This window comes from Ixodes scapularis, unplaced genomic scaffold, assembly GCF_016920785.2.
Source record: "Ixodes scapularis isolate PalLabHiFi unplaced genomic scaffold, ASM1692078v2 PGA_scaffold5__190_contigs__length_132052651, whole genome shotgun sequence".
NCBI classification, from domain to species: Eukaryota; Metazoa; Arthropoda; class Arachnida; order Ixodida; family Ixodidae; genus Ixodes; species Ixodes scapularis.
This window is the reverse complement of record NW_024609880.1, coordinates 104,934,673-104,949,259: the sequence shown is the minus strand read 5'-3', so window position 1 is coordinate 104,949,259 and position 14,587 is coordinate 104,934,673. Positions and strand designations below refer to the sequence as shown.

Genomic DNA, 14,587 nt, shown 5'->3' with positions numbered 1-14,587 from the left:
ATCTCCGGGACGCCGTAAGTCGCAAACATCTTCTCTACACGGTCAAACCATAGGGGCAGCTCGCCGTCTTCGGGCACTTTTTGATTTCTCAGTAGTTTAGCGCACTGAGATACAGGATCTGGGCCGCCGGCCGCCCCTGAGGCAGTCACGCTTTCTGACCTTTCGCGGCTAGCCCTGAGCTCGAGCTTTCGCAGCGCGATATTTTCTTCCGACTCAATCCGGAGCTTCTTCCTCTCGTACTCGAGCTCGAGGCGTCTCAACGCAACGACATCGGTCTTGGCGCGGGTGTCAGCAACCGTGAACGCTTGCCCCTCCGCACTCGACCCCTCCGAGCCCTCATTCATATTTAACTCTGCTTTCTGTGCGCTTCGAGTCATCACAACCATTCGCTGCGACTTTTGAGACCAAACTGACACGCCAACCCCAGACTGCGAAGCCTCCACTCACCCAAGGTGTTGAAGCTTGTCGTGCACTGTCGGCGGCCAGTCCTCCTCCCTCCTCCCGTGGTGGCGCACTGATACCTGCAGCTGAGCACACTTCAAGGCTTAAGGCTTGGTCGGTTTCGGCCGACAGCGAGAACCCTGTTGTCGCTCGATCGCCTTCCGCACCGTAGCCCCGGCTCTCGTGCAGGAGTTTCTTGTCCGCAGCGTCCTCCGAAGCCTCCCGTTCCGTCGATATCTGTCGACCAGTGGAACCTTGCTGCCGTCCGGTCGTCCTCTCCACCTCTGCTCGGCATGGTCAAGGGGTCCCTGACGTCCTGCTGGCTCTCACTCCCGTTCTGCTGACCCAGTCAACCGGGAAGAGGGTGCAGCTGTTCGATTGTCGTCCCTCATTGTGGCCCCGGCTCTGATGCTGGCTACTTTTCGGCGCCTCCTCCCTTCACTTGGCGTCTGCCAACTGGAAGGACCTTGTCGAGGTTTTGTACTCGTCCCCGTCCTGGCGTCTCCTTCGTCTGGTCGTCGCCGCCGCAGTTGCCGCAGGAATGTCCAACACATTCCTGTCGGCTGCGCCAGTAAAGTTCTTGATAGGTTGAAACGGTGGTTCCTCCTCGATGGTGTTGAGGAGGATGGCTTGCGTTGGACGGTGGCGGTCGTGTAGCAGTTCGGGCCAGACAACTGTTTACGCAGGTACTTTTACGCAACAGTTTAATAAAAAAATTAAAAAAGTGAAAGCTGCTTACGACTCCCTGTAACGCCGAATTGGAGCGCAGCTCTTGAGGAGGAGGAGGGAAGGGCACTGGGGGGGGTGGTTAAACTAACCAGGGGGGGGTCACGTGACCCCCGATGCCGATGATGTAATCACTGAGGTCCCTGATGACGTCATCATTGACGATGACGATGCGGGTACCGATGACGTCATTAGTGACGTCACTGATGACTTCACCAGTGATGATGACGATGACGATGCGAATGTCGGTGACGTCATCAGTGACGTCGCTGATGACGTCATCAGTGATGATGACGATGACGATGTGGATGTCGGTAACGTCATCAGTGATGATGACGGTGACGATGCGGATGCCGGTGACGTCATCAGTGATGATGACGATGACGATGCGGATGCCGGTGACGTCATCAGTGACGATGACGATGACGATGTGGATGCCGGTGACGACATCAGTGACGTCACTGATGACGTCATCAGTGATGATGACGATGATGATGCGGATGTCGGTAACGTCATCAGTGATGATGACGATGACGATGCGGATGCCGGTGACGTCATCAGTGATGATGACGATGACGATGTGGATGCCGGTGACGTCATCAGTGATGATGACGATGACGATGTGGATGCCGGTGACGTCATCAGTGATGATGACGATGACGATGGGGATGCCGGTGACGTCATCAGTGACGATGACGTCATTGGGGGTCACGCGACATCGGCGGGGGTCACGTGACCTCAGGGGAGACGTGACTTCGAGGGGTCACGTGACCCCGGGGGGTCACGTGCCCCCCACGAGGTCACGTGACCCCGGTGGGGGGCTCGCGCGGTGCATTATGGGACATTTCCCATGATGCACCGGGGTCACGTGACCTCGGGGGGTCACGTGCCCCCCACGAGGTCACGTGACCCCGGTGAGGGGCTCGCGCGGTGCATTATGGGACATTTCCCATGATGCACCGCGCGGTTACGCCGACGCCGACGCCGCTCAAGCCGGAAACGGGCCCCTAAGAGCTGCGCTCTAAAAGTGAAAGCCGTTTACAACTCCCTGTAACGCCGAATTGGAGCGCAGCTCTTGAGGAGGAGGAGGGAAGGGTAATGAGGGGAGGGTAGACCCCTCCCCTCCTCTTACGTGACCTCGGGAAGGGGGGCCACGTGACCTGGGGGGGCCACATGATCTCGGGGGGTCGCAAGACCTGGGGGGTCACGTGACCTGGGAGGTCACGTGACCTAGGGGGTCACGTGACCTCGTGGTGACCTTGAGAGGGGTCACGTGACCTGGGGGTCATGCGACCTTAGGGTGACCTTGGTTACGCCGACGGCGACGGCGACGGTGACGCCGACGCCGCTCAAGCCGGAAACGGGCGCCTAAGAGCTGCGCTCTAAAAAAAAAAACGAAAGCCGTTTACAACTCCCTGTAACACCGAATTGGAGCGCAGCTCTTGAGGAGGAGGAGGGAAGGGTACTGGGGGTTACCTGTTCTCGGGGCGGGGGGGGGGGGGGGGGGGGATCATGTGACCTTGGGGGGTCATGGGACCCCCAGAAAAAGTTTTCCGCTAGATTTAGGGGGAATTTTTTCCGCTATATTTAGCGGGGAAATTTTTCCGCTAGGTTTAACGGGAAAATTTTTCCGCTAGACAGCGGGGAATTTTTTGCGCTAAATCTAGCGGGGAAATTTTTCCGCTAGATTTAGCGGGTTAATTTTTCCGCAAGATTTAGCGGGTCATTTTTCCCGCTAGATTTAGCGGAGAAATTTTTCCGCTAAATTTAGCGGAGAAATTTTTCGGCTAGATTTAGCGGAGAAATCTTTCCGCTAAATCTAGTGGGGAAATTTTTCCGCGACATTTAGCGGGGAAATTTTTCAGCTAGATTTAGCGGGGAATATTCCGCTAGATTTAGCGGGGAAATTTTTCCGCTAGATTTAGCGGGGAATTTTTCCCGCTAGATTTTTCCGCTAGATTCAGCGGAGAAAATTTTCCGCTAGATTTAGCGGGGAAGTTATTCCGCTGCATTTAGCGGGGAATTTTTCCCGCTAGATTTAGCGGGGAAATTTTCCGCTAGATTTAGCGGGGAAGTTTTTCCGCTAAATCTAGCGGGGAAAATTTTTACGCTAGATTTAGCGAACTTTTTCCGCTAAATCTAGCGGGGAAATCTTTCCGCTAGATTTAGCGGAGAAATTTACCCATAATGCACCGCGGGGTTACGCCGACGGCGACGGTGACGCCGACGCCGCTCAAGCCGGAAACGGGCCCCTAAGAGCTGCGCTCTAAAACAATTTAACATACGGGATATAGGAATACAAACATCTACAACCCGAGCCCCGGACACGGCCGCCGTTAGAGAGCGGCTCCTTTCTCTCCAGCGGTACCGAACCAAAGACCCCCGTCGCGTCTTTCTTTCAAACGTATTATATTTTGATCCACACTCCTGGCTTGAGGGACTCACTTGGTGTGGAGGGTGGGAAAACGAGAGAGTGAGGTGGGGTGACGATGGTTAAATGAGGGTGAGTAAAAGGGGAGAGAGGGGGAGGGACGACGGTTAAATGAGCCTCTCAATCCCGGGGGAGCGGAGGAATGCGATGAGTGATGAATACGGTATCTTTGCGTCACTGAGCACCATAGGTCGGCATTTTAAGCTCCTCACTCAAACTCACGATCACCATTTTTTCTTCAATCAGAACTCACGCCCACTCACGATCACGATTTATTCAAAATAGAATCATCACCCGGACTCACCCTCACGGTTCAACGAAAAACCAAAACTCACTCGCCGTCATCATCACGGTCGTCACGCTCACAGATCATCAGGGTCATCACGCTCACAGGTCATCACGAATCATCAGACTCACAGGTCATCACACTCACAGATTGTCACGGTCCTCACACTCACACGTCATCACACTCACAGATCCTCATGGTCCTCATACTCACAGGTCATCACGGTCCTCACGGCACTCACACTCACAGCTCCTCACAGTCCTCACACTCACGGGTCATCATGCTCATCACACCTCACAGGTCCTCACGGGCCTCACACTCACGGCTCCTCATGGTCCTCATACTCGCAGGTCCTCGCGGTCCTCACACTCACACAGGTCCTCACGGTTCTCACACAGGTCTTCACGCTCATCACCTTCACAATTCCTCACACTCACACAGGTCCTCACGGTTCTCACACAGGTCTTCACGCTCATCACCTTCACAATTCCTCACACTCACAGGTCATCACGCTTGCCGGTTGCTTTCTTTTGTGCTTTTCTTTTGTTTCTTTCAAGCCGTTGGTTTGTCTTCGTGTGAGTCGTGCGGCGCGGAAACTACCCCAAAACAGTGAACTTCTGAGCCACTAATCCAATTTGAAAGACATGTACTATGTTAACGTTTATGCTCCGCACATTTCTGCCAAATTTCGTTGACCTGGATGAATTACGAAAGAAACTAAATGCAAGCTGGCGGAAATGGGTGTGTTCAACTTTCGCCTGCTGACAAGGGCAGCGGAAAAACACAAACGCGCCTTCCGACAGGTCACACAGACAACGTCGCAGTGATTAGAGCGTCGCCTCGCTGTGCATACCTCGCTCATTTGTACCCAGATAAACAATTACTACATATATCACCCCCGTTTCTTTTTCTGTGCCACCCACACGTACTTCTACGGAAGCTTATGCAGAATGTATATATAGTAAACATATGGCATCGACCTTTTTTTTTTTTGGGGGGGGGGGGGGGGGGGGCGTTTACGTGACGACGGTTTGAAAATTGAAATCTCACCATAATCCCTGTTGACAGTGGTGTCTGTCGGTCGTATGCTATTCTATGAGCAGAGGCCGCGGTGGCCGAGTTTTCTTCTCACTCGAGTTGCTTTTGCTTTTGTTGATCGACTGTGCTTGCCGGAATAGGCTGCGATTTAGGGAATCATCAGCCGGCATTGTTTTTCAGTCACCTCGGCCTTTATAAAATACTGTCAGCATTTATTATCTTGATACATGCAGCCGTCCTAGAATTGATTTTGTTTGGATTTGTTTGATTTTGGCATGACTTTGCTTGGTTTGGTTTGGGGATTTGGGGCTGTCCCCATGTGGCTCTTTGTCGCGCTCTCGATGATGTAGGGCTCGCCACTTTTCATGTGGCAAACCGCGTCATTCTTGACGCGCAGTTTGATAATGGGCAATCAGTTCGTCGAAGAAGGTTTCATAGACAGGTTGTTTCATCGACACTGCGATGTTTCATCGGCAGATCGTTTCTTCGAGATTTGTTTCATCAATGTGTCATCCGAAGATCGTTTCTTCAACATTCGATCCTCGACAGAGCTTACTACTCAGCCACCATATTACTACATTTCGTCGACACATTTTTTGTTTGTTTTACTCGTACGTCTAGACGACATTTCTCTTTCTCTGTCTTTCATCGACGCGGCGCTGGCTCCTTGACGTCATGCGTTCTTCGTGTGTTCGCAGCGCACTACGGTGTCCGCTTCGGACAGGGCGCAGGTGGCGCAAGCGCAAATGCTCCTCACTCTTTGTACGCATGAAGTGCAGTGAGCTGTGCGTGGTGTTGGCTGTGCGCTTACGTCGCTTACGTTACTGGAGTGGTGCGTGCGGCGCGGCGGCCTTTTGCACACGTATGGCCGTTTGGGCGCGTGCTCGGCCTGTCTAGCGGCTATTTGTTTACGTTAAGAGCGTGTCCTATAAGGAGTATTCACTGGACGCAATATTTGTGGGTGCTGTTTAGAGCGCATGCTCAAAACGAACTCACATTACTAGGTTGCTAAGACCGGCAACCTTGATGGTGTGGAATGCACGTTGCAAAAGAACTGTGGAAGCTCGCCATGAGCACGCGCTCAGCAGTCGCGCACACGGCTATGGCCGCCATTGAATACTCCCTATTTAAAAGCTGAGGCTCGGCGCTCGGCAGCCAGACGGCCGGACGTAATTGTTGCCTTCTGTCGTGCTTTTCGCCGCGTGCACACTCCAAGCTCGCGAGATGCTGAATCATTCCAAACTTTTTTTAAAAGGAGTGTTTCTCGACGAAGTGGTGACTTAGTCTACCACTCATTTTTTGTAGAATCATGTGAGGCTTATTTTGTGCCCAGTAATGCAGGCGAAATACCAAAACTGACCGATTTGCATACTTGTCTTGCAAGTGTTCCGAAATAGGTAGTGACAGAGCTTAATCTGTCGGTTTCGATAGTCTTTAGAAATCCAATGAACGAGGTATTTGCATTGTTGTAGAGTCGAAGCATGAGGAGTTTCAGCGAATATAGGGGCGCTTCGATCGATCCAACATGGCAGAAAAGAGGGGGATAGATTTGCGACGCCCGTAGACCGGTAGCGTATAAATTAAACAAAGCGTGTCGTTCATCGCTTCAACCAAGACCTACCGTGGTGCTACAAATGGAGTGGTCAAGCCAGTCGAAGTCAAGGAATCTTGCCATAGTCAAGGTATGTGTCCAAGTGTTCGACGCGAGCTCTCACGCTGGTGCAGCTGTCATCAAGTTGAACCGAAAGTACGTGGGTCCAAAGAAAGGTGCGTATCAACAATGTTGGCGCGTTGAAACTATGACGCGTACTTTATCTAAAACCAACTTATCGGTCTGCGGCTACAAACATTTTCGTTGACGTTGCTTAGATGAAGTAACCATTCAGGCCTCGCATTAAACGGTATTGCGAACACTTCGGTTGTTCTAGTTAATTGTGTTAAAAAGCGGTTCGATGCAAAGTATGACAGCTACAGCATACAAGGGACGATTGACGTCTTTATCCTGCGTTCTATGTATGGAAACATCGGTATCCCTGGTGTTATACTGCAATCAGCTGGTCGCCGATCGTCCTGTTTTTATGCATAATGTAAACAAGCCCCGGAAGCGCCAATCTCACTTCGATGTGCTTGTGCACCCTTACAAGCCTCCTTTTGGCTCTTGTGGAAAGCTTTATTGTAATAGCAATAGTCTCATCGGCCGTTCGAGTTGTATGTACCACGGTGATATCTGCTGTGTATGACCTGCAAAATAAACAAGTCTGTATTAAATTCCAGAAGGAGAACAAAGATAAAGCTTCTTTAACTTTTTTTCTTTTTACAAAACAAGGCAAAGCTTCTAAAACAAGAGCAACCTAAGCTGATTTTTGAGTGTTCTCAAGAATGAATGGCAAAAGGTGCTTATGCTAAGTGGTAGATGTACACAGTTGATTTTCTCTTTGCCTCTGCATTGTAAATTGGAAGATATGTATCAGCAGAAGGCACGTGTCCTTTTGAAAATGTATTTTATTAGGGCAAAATAGGTTTTCATACACAACCGAACAGTGCGCAACACCATTTAATGCGAGTCCTGAATGATTACATCATCTAAGCAACGTCAGCGAAAATGTTTGTAGCCGCAGACCGATAAATTTAGGTTTAGATAAAGTATGCGTCATAGCTTCAGCCTCAAATGCCAAACATTGTTGATATGTACCTTTCTTGATGATTGACAACTGCACCAACGTGAGAGAGCCCACGTTGTTGAACACTTGCACACATATCATGACTATGGTATGGCAAGATTTCCTGCTTGAAGTGAAGATCATCTCGCTGCGATTAGCTACGACTAGAGTAACTGCAGAGCCAGAGTATCGCGTCCCTTTTCCTTTCGCCGCCGTCTCCATATTGGCGGAGGAGTGGTCACGTGGGTAGAACTGGATCCGACTTTCGTGCGGGAAAGCGGCCTTCCAGAGCGCCGCGTTTCGGGGGGAACATATTTTCTTTGGTTCACAAAATATAGATTCTAGACCAAAACCGAACGAACCGAAGGCTCGTTCGGTTTTGATACACATAATTGAACATTATGATACATATAATTGAACATTATGTGTATCAACGGGGTACAGCACAATCCCGTTTTTTTATAACGCCAGCGATGTTTTGGGACATCTGTTTTCAAGGTATGCGAAGCAGACGACGTGGTCGACGATGGCGTTGCTCGCGTCTGCGGCTCTCGCGGAGTGATACGCGATACCGATACGCGACCGGCACATCCGGTCATCTTGGCTAGTCGGCGAGCTCCCGTTTGAAAGTAGGGGGTGCGCTTTTTGCAATCGAAAGGGAAACAGAAAACGACAGGACAACGATCACGGCGCAGGCGCGGCTCGTCGCCGTACGCCGCACTATTTTCCTTCCGCAGCGCGCCGCAGCACGCCACAGCACGCCGCCTCGCGTCTGCGCCTTTGCCCCTGCAAAAACCAACCGTGGCTTCCCGCAGTGCTTGGCTCCAGAATGGCACCATTGCGTTACTCTGCTACGCAAGCGGAGCATATACAGTTACTCTAGCTACGACCACCCACCGCAGCGATGCAGGCGTCGAAGGGGTGCAACGCAGTCAGTCGCTGTCACCCGACGCTGCTCGTTTGACATTCACGGCTTTCCGCCCAGGTGCTTCGTTTGTACTTGGCACCAAGTGTTCTTTTCTGTGCGTGTGTCTGTGCTTAGTGGCTGGATATGGGCCTCAAGAGCAGTTCTTCAGGCTCAATAGCATTCGCCGAAGAACTTGTGAAGAAAATGCCACCCAGGAAAAAAAGCACGAAGACACAATGCACCAGCTTGGCAGACTATGCACTGGGCGTGGAAACCAGGCCCTGCTAATTATACACCAAATGCAAACTATCTAAAAAAACATTTTTAGGCTCAAATTGGCTTCTCCGGACTATACTCCTGGACACTGCCTGTTATTATGCATTGTATATTCACTACTGTTTGTTGCGGCTTGAGATTGCCTTCCTGTAATGATGCAGAGGGGTCAACTGAACCTTGAAATAAACATCTTTAAGCACATCTAGACGCGATGTTTCTTGAAGCCAGATGGTCAGGGAAACGATGTGCCATTACCTAATTTGCCAACAGCACACCAATGGTCACGATCAAAACTCACCAAGTCAATGGGCAGTTTTCCACCGCAATATTTTGTCGCCGTGTAATCACCCATTTGGTCATTAAAAACCTTGAGGTTGTAGCCACCAGCACACCCCTTCTGGATCTGCAAAGCTTATGCTGTAGACATGCATCATCACATGAGAATGAGAATGTTTCTTATCAATCTTAAACGTAAGACGCTAGTTATGCAACGAAAATCCCATATCATCACATTTTTAGCAAACTGAATGGTCCCACCTTTTACACTTTTAGCTTTGCAAGTAAACCAGTTCACAATACCACCAGTGGCGTACACCGTACCAAGCATTAGTGCCGCGTGTGGCAGCAAAATATCTTAACTAGGGAAGCAAACCTAATCGATCGTATTGATTAAAGATCTTAGATATGGGAGAAATTATCAATCAATGAAAGGTCACTCGACAGGGAAGTTTTCTCGCCCAACGAACATTACTTCTTATTGCGTGTTCCGCAATGTAAGGCCAAAGACATTCACTCCGTGATCGGTACAGAAGCATTTACTTATAGTAGTCGGTCGTGCGTGATAAAAACAATAAAAACAAATGTGGAATAGAAACGCAATAGATACGCCTTTGCACGGAGTACTTAAACTTAAAATAGGGACAACATAAAGCGACTATGGCCCACCATGCTAGCAGCTATCTTAAAATTTACCCGTGTAGTCGTCACACCCGTGCACCAACCGAAAGTGTTGCTGCAAGCCCCTCCGCCGTCAACTTTGAGTCGCTGTTGAGTCTGAAGAACTGCTCTATGAGGTCTATATCCAACCACTGAGCACATACACAAGCACAGGAAATAATACTCGGTTCCAAGTACAAACGAAGAATCCGGCCGGAAAGCCCTGAATGCCAAACAATCTGCGTCGGGCGACGGCGACTGACTGCGTAGTACAAAGGTTGCGCTCCTTTGACGTCTGAATCGCTGCGGCGGGTGCGGTCGTAGCTAGTCGTAGCAGATCGTGTCATCTGTGTTGCTCGTACCGGAACACTATAGAGCCGCGTAATATTTTTGCGGCCGAAGTTTATAAGGACACGTTCGCGGCCAACGCATTTACACAAAGCCAACGCCCAGCGAAGCTATCCCCCTCTGTCTCTGTCGGCGACCGGCCGCCAGGGCGGTGACACCGTCGCTGAAACTCCTCAATCGTCTACGTCGTCTTCTTTGCCATAGAGCAGCTGACCGATTCGTGCGCGAGCTCTCGCTGGAAGCGTAATTTAATTTATATAGTGCTCATTCGTGTGTACTGTAGTGAATATTTCAGGCCCAACATATCAATAGTTTCTTGTTATCAACCAGGAAAACGCAATATCTGTAAACACCCCCCGACAAAGAAAGAAAACGAGAGTTCGCCGTTCGCTTTGACCAATAGACCGATCTCACCAACCGCCTGGAGCGTGCGTGACGCAGCCATAGTTGTACTTCACAGGAGGTAGCAGTAGTGCACGAGACGGCTCGTGAGCGACACGCGCAAAGTGGCGTTTACCCTCGTGCGGAAAGACCACAGTTCCCGCATTGCATTGCGACAGAGGAGGCGTTCCGAAACTGGCGGTAAGGTCGGTCTATTATCCCAAGCCCGGTTCACACATATGCATTTCTAGCGACAGAAACGACAAAAAGAACACGAACGACATGACACCGGGACGATTATGTTCACATTAAAGAGCGTGACAGATAATGCAATGAGCAGCTTTGTCAAGCAATCATGTGTCACGGTTGTCCCGGTGTCACGTCGTTTCTGTCATTCCTGTAGCTCGGAAGGCTGATGTGGTATCGGCACAGGTAATACTAGCGGGGTATTAAGTGATTTGTTCGGCACATAAGCGTCAGTACAGGTTATGACTTTGCCAACATTGCCTGAATCCTATTCTAATTATAAAATAACATATCGAAGGTGTCTTCCCGGGCACAATGTCTGCCCCTATCAAAATCGAACTTGGCGGTGTTTTTAAATACAATATTTAGCTTTATTTCGCGCATTTAGTTCCCGGAAATTAGCAGCACATTCGGGAAGTTGAAGTTGAGTGTTTTTGTTTTTTTCATAACTCGCGGAAATAATGACAAACGGTCTCTCTAGTCATTCACAAGATATATTATAATTTATGTTGCATAATTATCAAACCCGCGGCCTTTCTGTAACCATCGGTTCGAGACAGATTCTCTGTCGCTCAGTTAACAAGTGTTCATTCAACGCAGTGGCGCACTTCAACGACTCGCTGATCAATCTTGCCCTCTGCTACACCATTGTAAAAATTCATTACGGTCTTGAATCATCGCGATATGTGTCATATATGCCTTCCAACGATAAGAAGTGTTTCAGAATTGAATTGTAAAAAGTTGGTCATCAGATATATCATTTTTGTTTTACAAGAAATTCTTGCCTCACTCTGAGTACCTATGCATTCTACCATAATAACGTAAAAAAGAAACACGAATAAACAACGGGCAAGGGGAGCACAGCGTCATGCGCGAAGCCCGAGAAGCCCAGGCAATTGGCGCCTCGGAGTCGCGTCCAGCCGGCGCGCCGGCAACCCGGCCGTGGCCGTGGGGCAGGCGCCGCCGTCGCCGCGACGTTGCGGCCACCGCGCAACTCCGTCAAACCGGCACACGGCACACGGCGAATTCTACGAATCCCGATGAGCCAGTAGATTTATTGGAGTGGAACATGTGACAGCGTCTCACAGGCGTCCATTCTAGATGCCACCCGTCTCTATACGACGCTCTAATTCGCCCACTGAGTCGTAGCTTCCACAGTTTGCCAAGTGTGCCCATAGGAAAACAGCAATGCAGCTTGGCTTTGGCACTACACGTCGCGCAATCTAGCGACTGAAAAATAAAACAAATTGGGTAGTCCAGGACGGCCCGGGGGCCCAGGTCGCGAGGACTGCGGGCGGGCGCATTTAAAAACCACGTGTGAACGTGGCATTTTGAATCGGCGTGAGCCTTTTTGGAACTGGTTTTTCATAAAATTAAGTCTCAACTTCACGTCTCTGTGAACTTTCCGGGTTCCTGTGACATATCCCCTAAGCCTGGAGTTCCCCAAAAAATAAACACCGCTACTGCTGCGTGAAAGACTGCCACAGTCGCGAAAGTGACTCAAGCGTCAGACTTTACCGCTTTCCTTTAAGGTCTTGGGAAGCGACACTGCGACAAAGTGGATTACAGGAGTGCGATGCATCAAGTAAGTGAATTTTACATTAATTGTTGAAGTGAACGAATATAGGTGGGCAGGCTTGGAAAGTGGTCTGACAGACTCCCTTTGCAAAATAACGTATTTATACAAGTTGTTTTACGAGTCTCTGAGACAGCCATTTAGAGAAATACAGGAGGAAAAATCGGGCCGATTGTTGCTTCGCCTTGACGTCGAGAATCAGGCGATCAGGTCTTCAAGCGAGATACCCTTCGACCTGTTCCGGCACTCGTAATTGTAGGCGTGCGTTTGCTTGCGACCGCGCGCGCCGTTCGGCACGCGCGGTCGCAACCAAAACCTTTTAAGCATGCAAGTTTTCAATTAGCGGATTTTCGTAGAACACATTTTGTTTGTTTCGGCTACCAAGTTTAATGCTGAGTCTGGTAACAAATGTGACGGCGTGCAGAGAACAGGATGCATTTTTTTTTCTCGAAAAAGCTCATGCGAAGCGTAAATATCCTTCTCACACGCACACTTTTTTGCTTGCCGCCTTTTTACACGAAGCTTGTGCACTGTTCTCTAGCGCGCAGAGAAGAAGAGGACGGCCGAGCGAGGCGCCAGTGAGGCGCGAGCGGAGGCCAGCCGGAGAGGAAAGAGGATGTGCCGGCTGCACGAGGCTGCGGCCGGGCAGGGAGAATAGAGGCGCTCTGGCTGGTCCGGCCTATGTCGATCTCCGGAGCATTCCACCAGCGGGCTTCGGATCAGTACCGGCGGAAACGGCGAGCCTGGCCTTATCGGCCTAGGCCATGGTGGTCCAGGAGTGGTTCCGCAGCGAAACTCTGGCTGTGATAGCCCGGAACAGCTAGCGTACGCAGTGCGTGGGAAGGACGATCTGCAGGCGTGGACAAGGTCTGCGACTGCGAGCTATGAACGACAGGCGACAACTAGGGTCGGCGGGTCCGGACCGCCGGCTCTCGAAGACGGGCGACCGGGAAGTACAGTAAACCCATTCGCTGCCTTCTCGTTTTGTTGTGTCACTTTCTGGGAGACGAGCGAATCATAGACCGATCGGGCGGCGATTATTATAGAGCTACTCCGCAAGTGCACGAAGCCAGTTCAAACTGGTGTCCATATGACAACTCCAGATTATGCTCTAAACACTTCGACCTATCAAGCCTCCCGATGATCTTAAAAAACCGCATAAAATAAACGGACATGGCACGCGCGTGCACGCGAGGACTGCTGAAATCGGGGTCGCCGCCGCTCGCCACGGCCCGACGGGCAGACTGGCCACTGGTCGACCCATTAACAGAGACACCTCCGCTTGTGGCGCTGAATGCAGCACTCTCGTGGCGCCGCTTGGCCATTGCCGGCTGACTGTCATGCACTTGCGCCGTCTTGCCCCAGACGACACTTAAAAGCATGATATCGCACAATGTGAAAGACCTCACTCGAAGCTTCGATCGATCATGACACCGCCCTTGTTGCACTTCCTGAGGGATGACTCATTTGCCAAAGGTACGTTGAGGTGCGCAGAAAAATAAAATTCCGGGTGCTGATGAGGATCATGCGAGTCATTTAATTTTATTGCAGCCGTGCGAACGTTATAGTTGACGCAATCATAAAATCCTGTGCCCACTGACACCCACTTGACAACAGGAGCCGAAATCCACACGAACCTTTCTATGCCGCTGAGAGAGGAGCGCACCGTTTGGAGCGCTTTACCAACACTGACATTACCGCGCCGCCTCGAGGCAACGTTGGCGCCTCGCCGTCCGCCGTGAAGCGAAGAGCGAACGCCAAGGAGAGAAAAAAGCGACCCCCCCCCCCCTTTCCCTTTCTGCTCTGTGCAGCTGGTTGAGACATTGCGGAGGGCGCTTGCAAGGAGGAGCTTGCAAGAACAAGCACCTCCCCCCCTCCTCCGCCCTCCGCAGGTACCGGCGCGTTTACATGGCGAAGGAGCAGGCGAGCGAGACCCAAACCAATCCTGAAGGCCTGAACCCCATGCAGTAGTTGCGAAGCGAGAGTCCCCTCACCCTCTAAGACAGACCCGGGAGCTCACGTGACCAATCCAGCTAAGATAATACTAGCGCTCACCGCGACTCATCATGGCCATGGTCGTCGGGCTCACGTCATCACGCAGACTAATGCGATCACCGGACTCAAGTCCACCCTAAAACTCACGTCTTGATTCAGGCTCATGCTCATGAGCCTCGAAACTCACAATCACACTCAAGAGACCTTGCACTCATGAGTACTTCACGTAGCGCTGAAGCTCACACTCACACTCAAGAGTTTTAAGAACTCACAATCACACTCACGATCAAACTCACGCTCAAGAGTTCTCAGGGCTCACACTCGCACTCACACTCATTAG

General features: G+C 50.8%; 1 pseudogene; it reads right to left on the bottom strand.

Annotated features, from left to right (window-relative positions):
• Positions 1-856: 856 nt before the first annotated feature.
• Positions 857-14,587, bottom strand: part of LOC115310587 — a 108,648-nt pseudogene continuing 94,917 nt past the window's right edge.